The sequence below is a fragment of the Lissotriton vulgaris genome, chromosome 6, assembly GCF_964263255.1.
Source record: "Lissotriton vulgaris chromosome 6, aLisVul1.2, whole genome shotgun sequence".
NCBI classification, from domain to species: domain Eukaryota; kingdom Metazoa; phylum Chordata; class Amphibia; order Caudata; family Salamandridae; genus Lissotriton; species Lissotriton vulgaris.
This window is the reverse complement of record NC_141694.1, coordinates 199,203,843-199,218,663: the sequence shown is the minus strand read 5'-3', so window position 1 is coordinate 199,218,663 and position 14,821 is coordinate 199,203,843. Positions and strand designations below refer to the sequence as shown.

Below are 14,821 nucleotides of genomic sequence, written 5' to 3'. Positions count from 1 at the left end.
GATGTGCACCCCATCCTTCCAACGAGGCGTCCGTCGTTAGATTAAGTTCTGGAGTGATGGAAAGGAACGAAGTCCCTGCCGAAAGCTTGGATGGCTGCACCCATTATTTGAGAGCCGCCCTCATACGAGCGGTGACACAGACTATGTCGTTGAAGGAACTGGTGACATGAGGCCACTGTCCATCCAGTTCTTCTTGAACGGGGCGTGTCCGTAGTCTGCAATTTGGGATCAGTGCAATGCACGATGATGCCGTCCCATGAAATGACTTTAATAGTCGGACTGAAACGGACTGTTTTGTCCGTAGAAGAGACACCAATTGAAGTATCTTTTGTTGACGCTCCTGAGACAAAAAAGCTTTTGCAAGAGTTGTATCCAACGTGGCCCCTAGAAAATTCTTGCAGAGAGCTGGATGTAATTGTGACTTTTCGGTGTTGATGGCAAGTCAGAGGGAGCGAAAGACCTCCTGACAAAGGCGTGTGTCCTGAAGCAACTGCGTGCGAGACTGATTTTAGGAGACAGTCATCCAGGTATGGAAAGATTTGGACACCCTGGAGACGCAGATAAGCTACCACAGGAGCTAACACCTTTGTAAAGACGCGAGGGGCGGAGCGTAGGGCAAAAGGCAGTACTTTGAACTGGAAGTCCCTCCTTCCCACGTGGAAGCGCAAGTACTTCCGATGTCGCGGAAGAATAGGGACATGGAAGTAGGCGTCTTGGTGGTCGATAGTTGCCATGAAATCTCCCATTAAGAGCAAGCGTAAGATCTCCAACAGCGTTAGCAAGCGGAAGGATTGGCACTTGAGATACTTGTTGAGTGCTCCTAAGTCCAATATCGGCCGCCAAACCCCGTTCTTCTTGAGAAGAAAAAAACGGGAATAAAATCCCTTCCCCCTTTGAGACTTGGGCACCACTTCGACAGCACCCTTATGTATCATAAGGCGAACTTGATGAAAAAAGTTCCTTGTTGGGGGCCCGAAGGTGGGCCCGAAGGTGGAGTGGGAGATGTAAGTTTGATGAACTCTAAAGCATGGCCCTTCTCTACAATGTCCAGAGCCCACCGGTCCAAAGTGATGGAGGACCATTGAGAACAAAACAGGGAGATTCGACCTCCAACTTTCTGGGGCAAAGGCAATGTCTCTTGGGAGCAGATCCTCTGTAGGAAGATTTCCCCCTAAAGGTCTTAGAAGACTGCTGACGGGAAGACTGTTGCTGGTTATTGGAGTAGCGTTAGTTGCCTTGATTGTAGGAGTGATATTGGTTGCTTCCTCCTCGAAAAGTTGAAGAGGTGCCGCGTCCACGTGCACCTCGAAAGGGCCGTTTCCGAAATTGTAAATTTCCTAAACAGCGAGCAATGTCAGTATCGTTTTTGATAGATTGTAATGCCTCATCAACATGTGCTCCAAAAAGTGACTCGCCATCATACAGCATATCCAGTATCTTCGCCTGCACTTCCTGGCGAAAGGATGTGGAGCGTAACCAACCTTCCCTGCGGAGAACAGCGGCTCCAGCGAGCTGCCGGAAACCAGTACAGGCAATATCGACGGCACAGTCAATCTCCTCCGATGTTCTCTCTCCTTCTTGGAGAAGTTGCAAGGCTTCCGCCTTTGAAGCTTCTGGAACCAGAGCCACAAATGCCTTTAAGTCGGCCCACCTCTGGAGGTCGTAACGCCTCAAGATAGTCAAAGCATTGGTTGCTTTCACTGTGGTGGAGGCCATCGTTGAAAATTTGCAGCCTATAGCATCCAGACGACGACCGTCGCAATCTGGTGGGGCAGTAACAGTAGATGCAGGATTCCGAGAACGGCGCTGAGCTGCCTGCATAACCACCGAATCCGGTTTCGGCTGTCCAATAAGACACGCTGGAGAGCCAACAGGTGCCTTATATTTCTTTTCCAATCTGGGCATCTGTGCCGGTAGTGAATTTGGGGTCTGCATCAACTTCACCCCTTCAGCCCAGATAAAGTCAATAATAGGAACAGTATGGACCTGTTTAAATGGTTGGTTTTTAAAATCATAGAGGAAGCAATCCTCTTCCCTCTGGTATCTTGGCAACTTAAAACGTTGAGCCGCCCTATCCATCAGCTGATGGAAACTCGCAATGTCCACAGGAGGAGAATCTCCTGGTGTTACCGGAGAGGGAGATGGTGTCTGAACTTGATAATTATCCAACTCCGCCATATCCTCATCATCATCTCAAACCTCACCAACTTCGCGGTCCGGAGTAATGTCATCTTAGTCGTCCCCATACACAGTCGTGTGTATCCGAACTGACGTTTGTATTTGAGGAGCAGAAGTTGGCAGAGGCGACAGAGGAGCCGCAGCAGGCACTGCAAAAGGCATCAAAACAGAAGGAACCACAGGTACCTGCGGAGAAGGCGGGAAACGCCTATTATAGTCGTCCAACATATGCTGGACATTAGAGATGAGCGACAAAGAACCCGTCACAGTAGGAACATGAACAGGCGTTTCCTCCTGCTGGAAATATTGGTCCTCATCATCATTGCTATAATCCTGGCACTTGATGATCAAATCAGATGGACTACGTGCCGCCCTAAAAGACTCATGCACATCATCCTCCGAGTCCTGATCCGAGTCTGTGGCAAACAAAGGCGAGGGAGGTTGTGGATCACTGGTGATGGAAATCTGGTCAATAGGCACCTTGCGGCGTTGGTGAAGCGGGTCGACTGTGGCAGACCCAGTGGACGACAGTGGCAGCAAGGGCAGAGAGGCAAACACTGAAGAAGTCGTCCGTGGAGCTGACGACGATGGAGTTGCTGGAACCACACTGGAAGAATCAGTCAGGACATCCCATTTACGCCTGAGCTTTTCAGGTAGTCCATGAATCATCCCTTTTAGTGTCCTGTTGAACCTTTCAACAAGCCCATTGCACTGTGGATGATAGGGTGTGGTGAACTTGTAGTTGACACCACATTCCTTCCACATAGCAGTCAGATATCCTGACATGAAGTTTGCACCTCTGTCAGAGACAACCTCCTTAGGGAAGCCCACTCTGGAGAACACTCCAACTAGGGCTCTTGCCACAACAGGTGCTGTAGTGGTCCTAAGGGGAATAGCTTCAGGATACCTGTTGGCATGGTCCACCACCACCAGTATAAACTTGTGCCCTGATGCTGTCTGGGGTTCCATTGGACCAACAATGTCAATCCCCACTCTTTCAAAGGGTACCCCCACCATAGGTAGTGGTATAAGGGGGGCCTTTGTTGTGCCACCTGACTTACCACTGGCTTGGCAAGAGACACAGAAGCAAAAGGGCCCCACGCAGATCTGGTGCATGCTGGGGGGCTGGACTTCGGTGCTCGTGCTGCTTGGGGTTGGGGCTTCTCTTACCCCAGTGCACCCACTCGAGGGTCCCTCGGCAGTCGTGCTGGTTCAGTGTCGTGCTGGTTCTGATGATAGCCGGGTCCTCTGGTCTCGTCGCACCCACGGTTCTCAGCTGTGCTGTAGAGGCAGGTAGAGGTCAGAGAGGGCAGGGAGTCCGGGTCTCGTCGTGCTGGTCGGTCTGGTTCCGGAGGAAGGACGTGCAGCAAACCGCAGGATACTTAGTTGGTGCCTGCTGATGCAGGGTGACTACTCCTTAGTCACAAGGGAGAAATCTTGAGAAGAAGTCTTGTGTTCCTTTCGTAGAAAGTAGTTTCAGGGTTCAAAGATGATCTAATTTGGAAGGGTCCCCACTTCTACCTTTATTCTAAAGAAAGGGGCTGGCACGCGACTAGGTACTGCCCATGGGTGGGACCAGGAAGGGGGGAGGTTACACCCCTCTCCCCTGTCCGGACTTTCCCCAGCTTAGGGGCTGGTGTGCCCCTGGAACTGGTTCAAGCCGGCAGATGCATAGTGAGCACCGGGGTGCCATTTGCAGTCACCTTCCTATTCAGCCCTGCCTACCTAGGATACACAAAACCCTGTCTGGGATGGTGCTAGCACCGCCCCTGACAGGAAACCCTTTGTCCAAGCTCTCCTCGCTGGAAGGACTCCCAGCAGCAGGAGGTCAGACTTGTGTCTGTGGTGGCAGCATCCATTTTGTGATGCTGAGGCTCGAGTTAACTTTAACCGGGGTTCACAGTTACATACATGTTGTGTCCCTCTAGAAGGGTGGAATGCTAACCCCGTCGCCAGAATTGGCGAGGGGTTAGTATTCCAATTCGTATGACACCTTTCTCGACATGTTTTGATAAAGCGATACCAAAGTTAGCAAATAACCGCGAGGATTATAATGCACTTAAGAGTATACGCGTTATCATAGAACAGCTATTAGGACTTAGTTCCGCAAGCTGCAGACGGGCTCAGCTCATGCCAGAGCACCATCTCACATAATTCCAAGCACTCTGCCATTCAAGGGGCGGGGATAGTAGTGTAGGCCTAGCCCTGTGGCGAGTGTATGGGTAGTGTGAGAAGTACAGAGAGCAGCAGGTATTGTCCACCAAAATATCCCGAAACGATATTTGAAGGAACTGATAAACGTATTAGTATATGCGATTAGAATTCTGGACACACTGGAAGCGGGGGGGGATGGGGGAGTTTGATTACAATGGCTTATTGTTATTTTTATGGCTTACACTGTCAAAGATAGCAAAACATGACTGACAATGTGATCAGACTAACGCAGGCATGAGTACATCCAGATGTCTGCTGTGAAGTGACCAATACTGTATCAGATTGTAAAGAAGAAGAAAACAAGTTACTTACCTGTAACTTTGGTTATCCAGTATTGGTAACTTTCATAGATTCCCATAGCTTGTATCATTCCCAGTCGTTGAAATGGGAGTCTCGGTAAATAAAAAATAACATAGTAGTAGGTATTAAAGAGAAAGAAAAGGCCTAGGCCTCATCTCATTTTGTAGCATATCCACCGCTTTTTGTAAAAGAGACCAAAATAATGCAACAACCAATCAGATTAGCCTCACCCCATAGAACCTTCCTGAGAGAACCTCAGAGCCTCAGATTTTCGTAGTCGTTGTGTAACAGTATAACAAACCTGCTGAAGGCTGAGCTTTCCCAGGGGAGGAGGGTGGGCGCATGGGAATCTATGAAAGTTACCAATACTGGAGAGCCAAAGTTACAGGTAAGTAACTTGTTTTCCTACTCCAGTATTGGAACGTTCATAGATTCCCATAGCTTGTATCAGAGTAGCTAGCAGTCAGAAGCACATTTTGCTCTCTCATTGTATCTCCCTCTCCTCTCTCTTTTTTTTCCAAGCAAAAGAACATTAACAGTGCAATAACATTAAGAACAAATAGCAAATGCACATATAAACCCAAAATCAAAATGTGCCAATAACAAGAAATAAAGGAAGGAGGGAAGAAAAGGGAAGCTCACTACTCAAAGGAAGAGGTTTCTCAGGACTGCCTGGCCTACAGCCGTGTCTTCCTGTGTCGAGGTCTCCAGGCAGTAATGTCTTGTGAAGGTGTGCGTGCTGCTCCAAGTTGCAGCCCTGCAGATATTTATGATCTGGACCCCAGCAAAGAGGGCCGTAGAAGAAGCCATGGACCTTGTAGAATGTGCTCGGACTCTACCCTCCAGGGGTTTGCCCGCTCCTGAATGACAAAAACGTATAGCACTGGGCACCCACCAAGCAATACCCTGCTTAGACAGGGGCAAGCCCTTGCGGGGAGCGCTAAACGAAGCAAACAGTTGAGAAGATTTTCGGAATTTTTTAGTACGGTCCAAATAGAACTTCAAACATCCCTGCACATCCAGAGAGAGGAGTGCTCTTTCCGCCAGGGTAGAGGGCTGAGGGAAGAAAGCCTTAAGAATCACCAGCTCATTTAAATGATAGTCCGAAGGCACCTTAGGTATGAACCTTGGCTTAGTCCTTAGAATCACTGTATTTTTCTTAAATTGAAGGAAGGGTTTCTGGATCTTCAGAGCTTGTAACTCACCCATTCTTCTTGCAGAAGTGAGAGCTAGAAGCGCCACCTTCCAAGAGAGGAATTTCAGATCTGCTCGATGAATCGGTTCAAAGGGATGCTTCATCAGCTGGGTGAAAACCAAATTCAAATGACACATAGGAGGCGGAGGCCTCACTGGAGGAAAGACTCTAAAGAGGCATTTGAGAAACTGCTTGACAATCCTGGCTGACCAGAGAGAAGGTCCAGATGCAGTGCGTCTATAGCGAGAAACTGCCGCCAAATGAAACTTTATGGATGAATGAGCCAGCCCCGCTTTAGCCAAAGACAGGAAATATCGAAGAACTTGGTGAGGTTGAGATGAAAAAGGGTCAAAACACTTCTGCTGACACCAGAAACTGAATTGTTTACATTTTAAACTGTATGTCTTGTTAGTAGAAGGAGCTCTGGCCTGAGTAAGAACCTTCTTAATCTCCTCCGAGAGACCTAGTCTAAGAAACTCTTGCTGCTCAGAAGCCATGCTGATAGGTGTAAGCAGGGGTGTAGCTAGAGCTTGTGGCACCCAAGGCTATCCCTCAGATTGCCGCCCCTTGGGAGGGGGAAGGGGAGGTGGGGGGGGGGGGGGGTGCTGGGGAAAAAGGACGGTGAGCACTTGAAAGATGTCCGAGAGACACTTAGTATTGCTGCTAATAGTTACCTCGATCATGCAAGTTACATGCACATACATGACACGGTCAAAGGCTACACAGTTGAATACACCGGTACTATACTGTGGCACTGGTCGAGCATAAGGCTGGCTTGACAACCACACATATGTAACAACAAAGGAAAGCCAAGGACGCAATGCATAGAGTCTGCCTGACACACTGCGCCAGGACGCTCCTTGGCTGGAGTAGCTGTGCGCACAATAAAAAACTTTAACATAACATAACACTGCAGGCCTGGTAGCTCTTTGTAAATCAATACTACATTTCTACTCCCAATCATAGTTCCATTCTGACAGCTAAATAGGATGTCCTCAAATCTCACTGAACTCGCTGGTGTCTTTGAGTCCATTCTCAACTGAAAAATGTGAGTTGTCTGAGCAGAGGCTGGCTTTGCTTGCACTACTTGTCTTTTTGCCCTCTGAGCAGGAACTTTTCTGTTGCCTACCAGTGTCAGGGAATCTTCAGCTCAAGGGATCCTCCTTAACACTCCGTACATATCACAGTCCGTCTCAGCTACTTTTTTAGCTCACATCACAGTTGGGGAAGATATGTGCTCAGATGTTTCATGGCTCTGGCACACAGTCAAAGTAAGCAAGCAAACTAAGAGTAGCTGCCTCTTGCCAAACAAAACAAAAATCACCAAAACCAAGGCCAGAACCAGGGCGAACTGCTAACCTGCCCCCGACTCCTCGTGGCCAGTAGCACTCACCGCTTTTGGTGTGGACATTGGGGCTCCCAAAGCGAGGTCACCTAACTCTGCAGCAGAGTCTTGCCACCCACGCCTCTCCCGCCTGTGTGAGTGAAAAGTGTGACCAAGTTGTCATGTCTATGTAGCATGAATTGGTCATGGGGGAGGCCATAATCTTCAACCAGGTGCTGAAAGGGGTGGGAGATGACCGTCAGAAAAAATGTTGCTTGTAACTTGCACTGAGTGCTGCTCTGTCCAAACCTCCAAAGCCCTGGTCATCTAGAACCACAGTTAGTGTGGTATGCCAATCAGCTGGAAGGTTGGAGCATATGCAAAGACCATGCGGGAGAGGTGGGAGAGGTGATAAATACGAGTCCTACCTGCCTGCACCACTAAAACCTGGAGGATCCAAGGAGTGCAGGCTGGAGCGCGGCTTTGCACTTTTACTGTCTGGGCTGCGGGCGGCGGCTGCGGCACTGGAGGCCCGTTGCGGCCGTGGCACCGTAATAATTTATTTGGGACACTGTGTTCGTCTCCAAATAAATTATAAAGGCGCCACGGCCGCAACGGGCCTTCAGTCCCGCGGCCGCCTCAAAAATTGTGCCGCCTGGGGCAGACCTCTCCCCCCGCACCCCTCTACCTACGCCACTGGGTGTAAGGAGCGAGGGTCCGGATGCCAGACCTGGCCCTGGGACATCGTGAGAAGGTCTGGGACTGGCCATGGAGGATCCAGGGAGAGGAGGTGAAGTTCCGGGAACCAGAACTGCCTCGGCCAAGCTGGAGCTATAAGGCCATCCTGCACGTCACCGTTTTGATCTTCCTGAGTATCCTGGGTATCAACGGAATGGGGGGGAAAAGGGTATACAAATGAGCCTGACCAGGCTATCGAAATCGCATTCCCCAGCGATCCGTGATGGTTTAGATTGCTGGCGTAAAACTGGCATTTTTTTTTCTCCGGGAGGCAAAGAGGTCTATTGAGGGTCTGCCACACCGGTGAAAAATTTCCTCCAAGACAGTCTGGTTCAGTGCCCACTCGTGGCAGAATGACGACAGTCTGCTGAGCATTTCCGCCTATTTGTTTGGTACTCCTGGAAGATGTTCCGCCTTTAGTGATATCCCGTGACGGATAGCCCACTCTCAAATCTCCTGGGCTTCCTGTGACAACGGAAGAGATATGGTACCCCTTCTTTGTTTATATAGTGCATGGCAGTGGTGTTGTCCATGCGGACGAGAACCGCCGATCCCTGCAGCCGTGGAAGAAAGGCCTGTAGTGCCAGACGAATCGCCCTGAGTTCCAGGAGATTGATACGGAAAAAGCGGTGATGTGGCAACCAATGTCTGCTTACATGCAAGTCCTGTAGCACCGCGCCTCAGCCTTCCAGTGAGGCATCTGTAGTCACTACCTGAGGAACTGGATTGATTACAAAGGATAGACCTTGGGATATATTTTCGTCCTTCGTCCACAAAGCGGCCTTTTTCATAGCCAGAGTGATCACCTGGTCATCGAAGGATCTGTGTACTTGTCACCATTGCAGGTCGAGCTGCTCCTGAAGTGAACGTATCCGCAACCTGCAGTGAGGTATTAAAGAAATGCAAGAGGAAATTGAACTGGAAGTGGTTCTTGGCCACTGTAAACCGCAGAAACCTCCTGTGGGCTGGATGAATGGGTATGTGAAAATACGCATCGTTGAGATCGAGAGTGGCCATAAAGTCCCAAGAGTAGAGGAGACTTTAAATTTCCTGGAGAGACACCATCCGAAAAGATTGTCTTATGAGATAGGGGTTCAGCTCCATGAGATCTAAAATGGGGCACCACTTCTCCTTGACCAGAAAAATCTGGAGTAGAAACCCTCTCCCTTCTGAGAAAAGGGGACCGGCTCTACAGTTTCCCTTGAGGAGCATCTGATGAACTTCGAGCCGCAGAAGACGCAGACGTTTCGAAGGCATGGCGGCAGGGGGCTTTGAAGGTGGAAGATGAACAAACTCCAGTGTATGGCCACATTGAATGATGTTGAGTACCCAACGGTCTGATGTTATCCGTTGCCAGTTGTGGAGGTATTGAGATACCCTGCCCCCCACAGACGTTGTAGGGGAGGGGGTACACCAGGAAGAGCCGGTATGCTGCTATTGTCGCTTAGTGGTGTCATGCACCTGCCCATTCGGTTTCCCTCTAGAGTCAGACCTAGAGAAAGAAGAGGTCTGGCCTGGTCTTTGATGCTAAGATGGACGATAAGACTGAGAGGTTGAACTATGAGAAGGATATCGTTGCTGCTGGTATGAACCCCTGTGTGTTGTAGTACTTCTTCCTCTGGCACCACTGAAAGGAACCTTTCGATATTGTAGGGTTCCCAAGGATCTTACGGTCTCTGTATCCTTTTTGATGTCTTAGAGGGCATAATCAATAAGTTTACCAAATAATGTGTCCCATCAAACGGAAGGTCCAGGATTTTGTTTTGGACCTCCGGCCGGAACCATGTCGCCTTTAGCCAGCCTTGGCGACGAAGAACAGCTGCGCCTGCTAGCAAGCAGAAAGCCGTTGTGGCAATGTCCATTGCGCAGTCGATAATCTCAGCTGATGTAACCTCTCCCTCCTGCAAGATTTTCTTTGCTTCCACCTTGGACTCCTGAGGCAACTGGTCTAGATATGGTGCGAGGTCACACCACATCCGACGATCATACCTGCCAAGTATCGCCAACGCATTCACCACTCTAATCAAAAGACTTGCCATGGAGATACATTTTTTCCCAGCATTATCCAGGCGTCTGCCTTCCTCATCAGGAGGAGTAGTAAGGGGCACCAAAGTGTTGCATGTTTTCTATGAGCCGCCTGAGATATCACTAAATCCAGCTTAGGATGACCTGTTAAGAATGATGGACTGTCGTTGGTGGCCTTGTATTTCTTCTCCAGATGCGGCAAGACTGGAATGACAGTAGCCACATTCTCATTGCCTTTATTCCTTCCTCTCAGACGTTGTTAATGATAGGAATGGAACGGACTGTCTTCCTATAAGGTTCTTTAAAATCATAAAAGAAAACACTCAGATTGTACTGAAAATCTGTGTGAGGCTCTCTCCATCAATTTGTGACCCCCCCAACCCCCCCACCAATGTCTGCCGGGGTAGAATCAGCTCTATCAGGTTTTGGAGAAGCTGGGTCCGGAATCACATAATCATCCCACTCCGCACACTGGTCTGGCTTGCTGATATTGCCATGATCCTCGTTCGAAGAATCAACTTGCCCCTCTGGAACCATTGGAGGCATAACTGGACTGGTGAATTGCGGCTGTGATAGAATCTGGGACGGTGGCCTTGGCGAAGCAACAGAAGAAGCTGGCAGAGCATAACAGCCTGCACCAAAGGAAGTGAAGAAGGAGGAGGCTGGTAGAATAATCTCCTATAGTTCAGCAACATACCTTGAAGATCCGCCAAGAGGGAAGAAGGAACAGAAATCATCTCCTGGCTATTGTCCTCCTGACGGTGAAAAGAGTGATGATATGAATGTTCATGAAGGTATTCACCTTCAGAATCAGTGTCCTGGCACTTGACTAGAAGCTGTGAGGGGCTATGGGCATAGCCAAAAGAATCATCCTCTGCCTCAGAATCTTCTTCCTCATCCTTCAACAGCGGGGAAGTAGAGGGATAACCCTCCTTGGAGAAGTCTTGTTCGGCGTGATTCTTGTCAAACAAATGGTGATTTTCTCTGTCGACGAAGATGTTGTCAATGGTACCGTCGACGGTGGAGAAGAAAAAGAAACCATCGTCGATGAGGTCGTCAACGGAAGACCCACGGACGACTAGCAGATCGACGATGAGATGGGTGTCATTGACTGTTTAGCTGTCATCATAGTCACAGTCGTCGTTGATGCAGTCGTCGACGCCGCCATTGTCGTTGCAGCTACCATCGGCGACATCATCTTCGCCGTTGAAGTTGACACCGGCGTCGACAGACTTGAAGGCCACCGACGGGCTTGTTGACGTTGGTACAGTTTTAACCTGCACCTTTGCAGCCTTCGTTGACTGAGTCTTTGGAAGCGTCGTCGACAATGGACTATCCTTGTCAGTCTTCTCAGATGTCAGAGAAGAAGGCTTTTTAAAAGGTATAGCAGACTTCGCCACTGCAGCTGTTGAAGGCAGTCCTTCCTTCTCCTTTGCACAATGGTGAGGAGATTTGTCAGGACTCCGGCTCTCAGACTCACTGGGGGTCTTTGAGGCCATTGCGTGACAGTCTGTAGATGGAGAAGCCCTACCCCTCTTCACTGACCTTCTGGAAGAAGTGGCAGATGACAATTCTTCGTTGTCACTTGACAGTGTTTCCTTTCTCGACTTCAGCTTGTGGAGCCAGGTGAGAAGGCAACCCTCACGGTCCCGGAGAGTCTTTGTTGAAAAGGTGTGGCAGATTTTGCAGTCCGCTGCCTTGTGGTCCGGATACAGGCTTGATGCCTGTCCACCCCATACACCCTTTTATTGCCAAAGGTGGAACAAGCCTTTAAAAGGGCTTTTTTTCTCTTTGTCTGACATTCCAAGAAGAAATATCAAACTATCCTGAAGAAAAAACTGCTGAAAAAACAGTAGAAGAGTTTAAGTGAGCAGAGCTCAAAGGAGACTCCCTTTGCACAACGTGAGGTAGAAAATCTGAGGCTCTGAGGTTCTCTCGGGAAGGTTCTATGGGGTGAGGCTAATCTGATTGGTTGTTACATTATTTTGGTCTCTTTTACAAAAAGAGGTGGATGTGCTACAAAAAGAGATTTTTCTCTTTTGTACCAACTGCTATGTTATTTTACAGAGACTCCTATTCCGACGACGAGGAATAATACAAGCTATGGGAATCTATGAAAGTTCCAATACTGGAGTAAATGGCTGGTCAGGAGAACTATGGGGGTACTGATAATGCTGATATGATATAAGGTACATATGTTAATCACTGATGTATGATTGCTATGCATGGTTTTGTAAAACAAAAACAGATGCGGTGGGATGCCTATGGATGAAAATGAGCGCCCTGAAGGAAGAAGGCTCAGAAGGGGCTCTTGGCTGACAAGTCGTCCTGATAAAATAACCATATGGCGTGAAAGAGGACTGCGATCAAAACAATATCAATGAGGTGTATATATAAGCTGAGAAAGCTACAGCAGGACAGTGTCAAACTAGAGCAGAAGAGCACAAGTCAGAACCAGATGGCAGAAGAAAATCTAATAATGGAGTCTCTGACCATGCACATTACCAGTAAAAAGATGAGTCACACTACCTCGTGACTCGAAAGAGTTCTACTAAGAAAGACGAATTGCACACAACCGATCACAACATGCACACAACCGATCACAACACTACAGTTGGCAGACTTCACACACACACATTATATATATATATATATATATATATATATATATAAAGTCCACAAGAGTTACCCCAACAGAAGAGCCCACACACAGGTTTCTTGTTGCCTCCTCGATCTTTTAATGAAGGCTGAATCAATGAGGGTTGAAAACACTCAACAGCATGCTCGTAACTGCCTGATGCATTTCGTGACCTTTTACTTCTTCAGAGGCATTCGAACAGGATTTGCGAGCCTTGAGTGCTACTACATTTTAACTCGATACCCAGCCCCCAGTGGGCGTGGTCACTCGAACACGATTTGCAGCAACAAAGCAGCGTGACAGAGAGCTGGCTGCCCCTTCAACCCACTGGGGTATTAACTGTGTTTATGGTGAACGAACCGCTCACCCACTTGGGTATAATTAACTGTACTACAACACCCAGGAGGCCGTAGGTTCGGTACGGCCACGCCCCCGCCCAGGGGCAGGTGTGCGACATAAAACAAGGATGACGGCGAGTTTGTTTGTTTTCACTCAGCGCCACAAAAGAAGGGAGGTGGTTTCTCCCGAAACGCGTCTGGCCAAAGAACATTAGAAGTGGCTTCCCATGCCCTTCTGCCACGAGCATGCTACAAATAAACCTTGTGTTTTACCAAGTTAAGCTTCCAGGTGGTCTACTTCACTTTTGGGATTCTGGAATTGTTGGATTTTAGCGGCCGTTCCCGGTCACGAAGAAGACCCCTCCATACTAATCACGGACCCGCAGCACCACCCGGTGTTCATGCGAATGGATGGAAGCCGGGTGAGCACTATTCCAGTATGTGCTCACTCGAACACGATTTGCAGCAACAAAGTAGCGTGACAGAGAGCTGGCTGCCCCTTCAACCCACTGGGGTATGAACTGTGTTTATGGTGAACGAACCGCTCACCCACTTCGGTATAAATAACTGTACTACAACACCCAGGAGGCCGTAGGTACGGCCACTCCCCCTCCCAGGGGCATGTGTGTGACATAAAACAAGGATGACGGCGAGTTCGTTTGTTTTCACTCAGCGCCACGGAAGAAGGGAGGTGGTTTCTCCCGAAACGCATCTGGCCAAAGAACATTAGAAGTGGCTTCCCATGCACTTCTGCCACGAGCATGCTACAAATAAACCTTGTGTTTTACCAATTTAAGCTTCCAGGTGGTCTACTTCACTTTTGAAATTCTGGAATCGTTGGATATATATATATATATATATATATATATATATATATATATATATATATATATATATATATATATATATATATATACACACACACACACACACACCCACTGGGGCAAACATTTACAAGTGGATGTTCGAGACGCCCACTGGGGCTAAACCTGCAGTGGTCTTTGTGCAGGAACTTCATTAACCATGATGCCTTGCAACAGCCCACATGGGCGGGACTGATTTACTTCCAATAAAATGCAGGTGTGGAACAGAAGTCTTGTCTCCCATTTGTGCAGCCATTGAGAAAGGGCAGCAGACATGCCCGAAACGCGTCTGGCAAGCTGAAAGGGATAGCGTGGAGCAGACTGTCACAGCGCCACGGGCAGCATTTGTGTTTCAACCCTCCCGAGTGTGGCTTCCCTACCAAGGGCAACTTGTGTGTGGCAATATATATATACATATATATATATATAAAAAAATGTTCGTACGTTCGCACTTTGTTTTTCTTCGAAGAAGTCTTTCCAGTCACAAGGTAGGTGACTCCTCCTTTAGGTGATCGTGCGCATGGTTATCGACTCTTTTGTTAGATTGTTTGCCGCAAGAGGGTGAGAATGGAGTAGTAGTAAAGAAATAGAGATGACCATGCGTATTTATGTAATTTAGCTAGAGAACTGCAGCAGGTACAGATTACCTGGGAGGTGGGTGGGCGCATGTGGATCCACAGCTGTACATGCCAAGAACAGATGCTTACTGGGTAATTAACATTATCCGTTTGAGGGATGTGAGCTGTAGATCACATGCTGTGCATAGGTTGAACAGCAGTATCCTCCCAAAGTGGTGGCTAACCTGTAGCTGTTCAAGTGGTGCTTGACCCACATTGGCTTGTTGTCTGGCTAACAAATCCACACAATAGTTTTTAGTGAATGTGTGTGGTGTATCATGTTGCAGCTTTGCAAATGTCAACTTTAGGAATATTTCCCAGAAAAGCCAAAGTGGCCCCTATCTTGCGAGTGGAATGTGCTCTGGGGGGTACAGTTAAGAGTCCTTTTTGC

The 14,821-nt window shown here is 48.4% G+C and overlaps 1 protein-coding gene and 1 pseudogene across 1 annotated transcript in view; both read right to left on the bottom strand.

Annotated features, from left to right (window-relative positions):
• The window catches only part of TDRD6 (tudor domain containing 6), a 2,323,386-nt gene that overhangs the window by 636,500 nt on the left and 1,672,065 nt on the right, over positions 1 to 14,821 (bottom strand). The gene's annotated exons all lie outside the window — the stretch shown is intronic.
• Positions 1,228 to 2,406, bottom strand: LOC147707015 (uncharacterized; annotated as a pseudogene).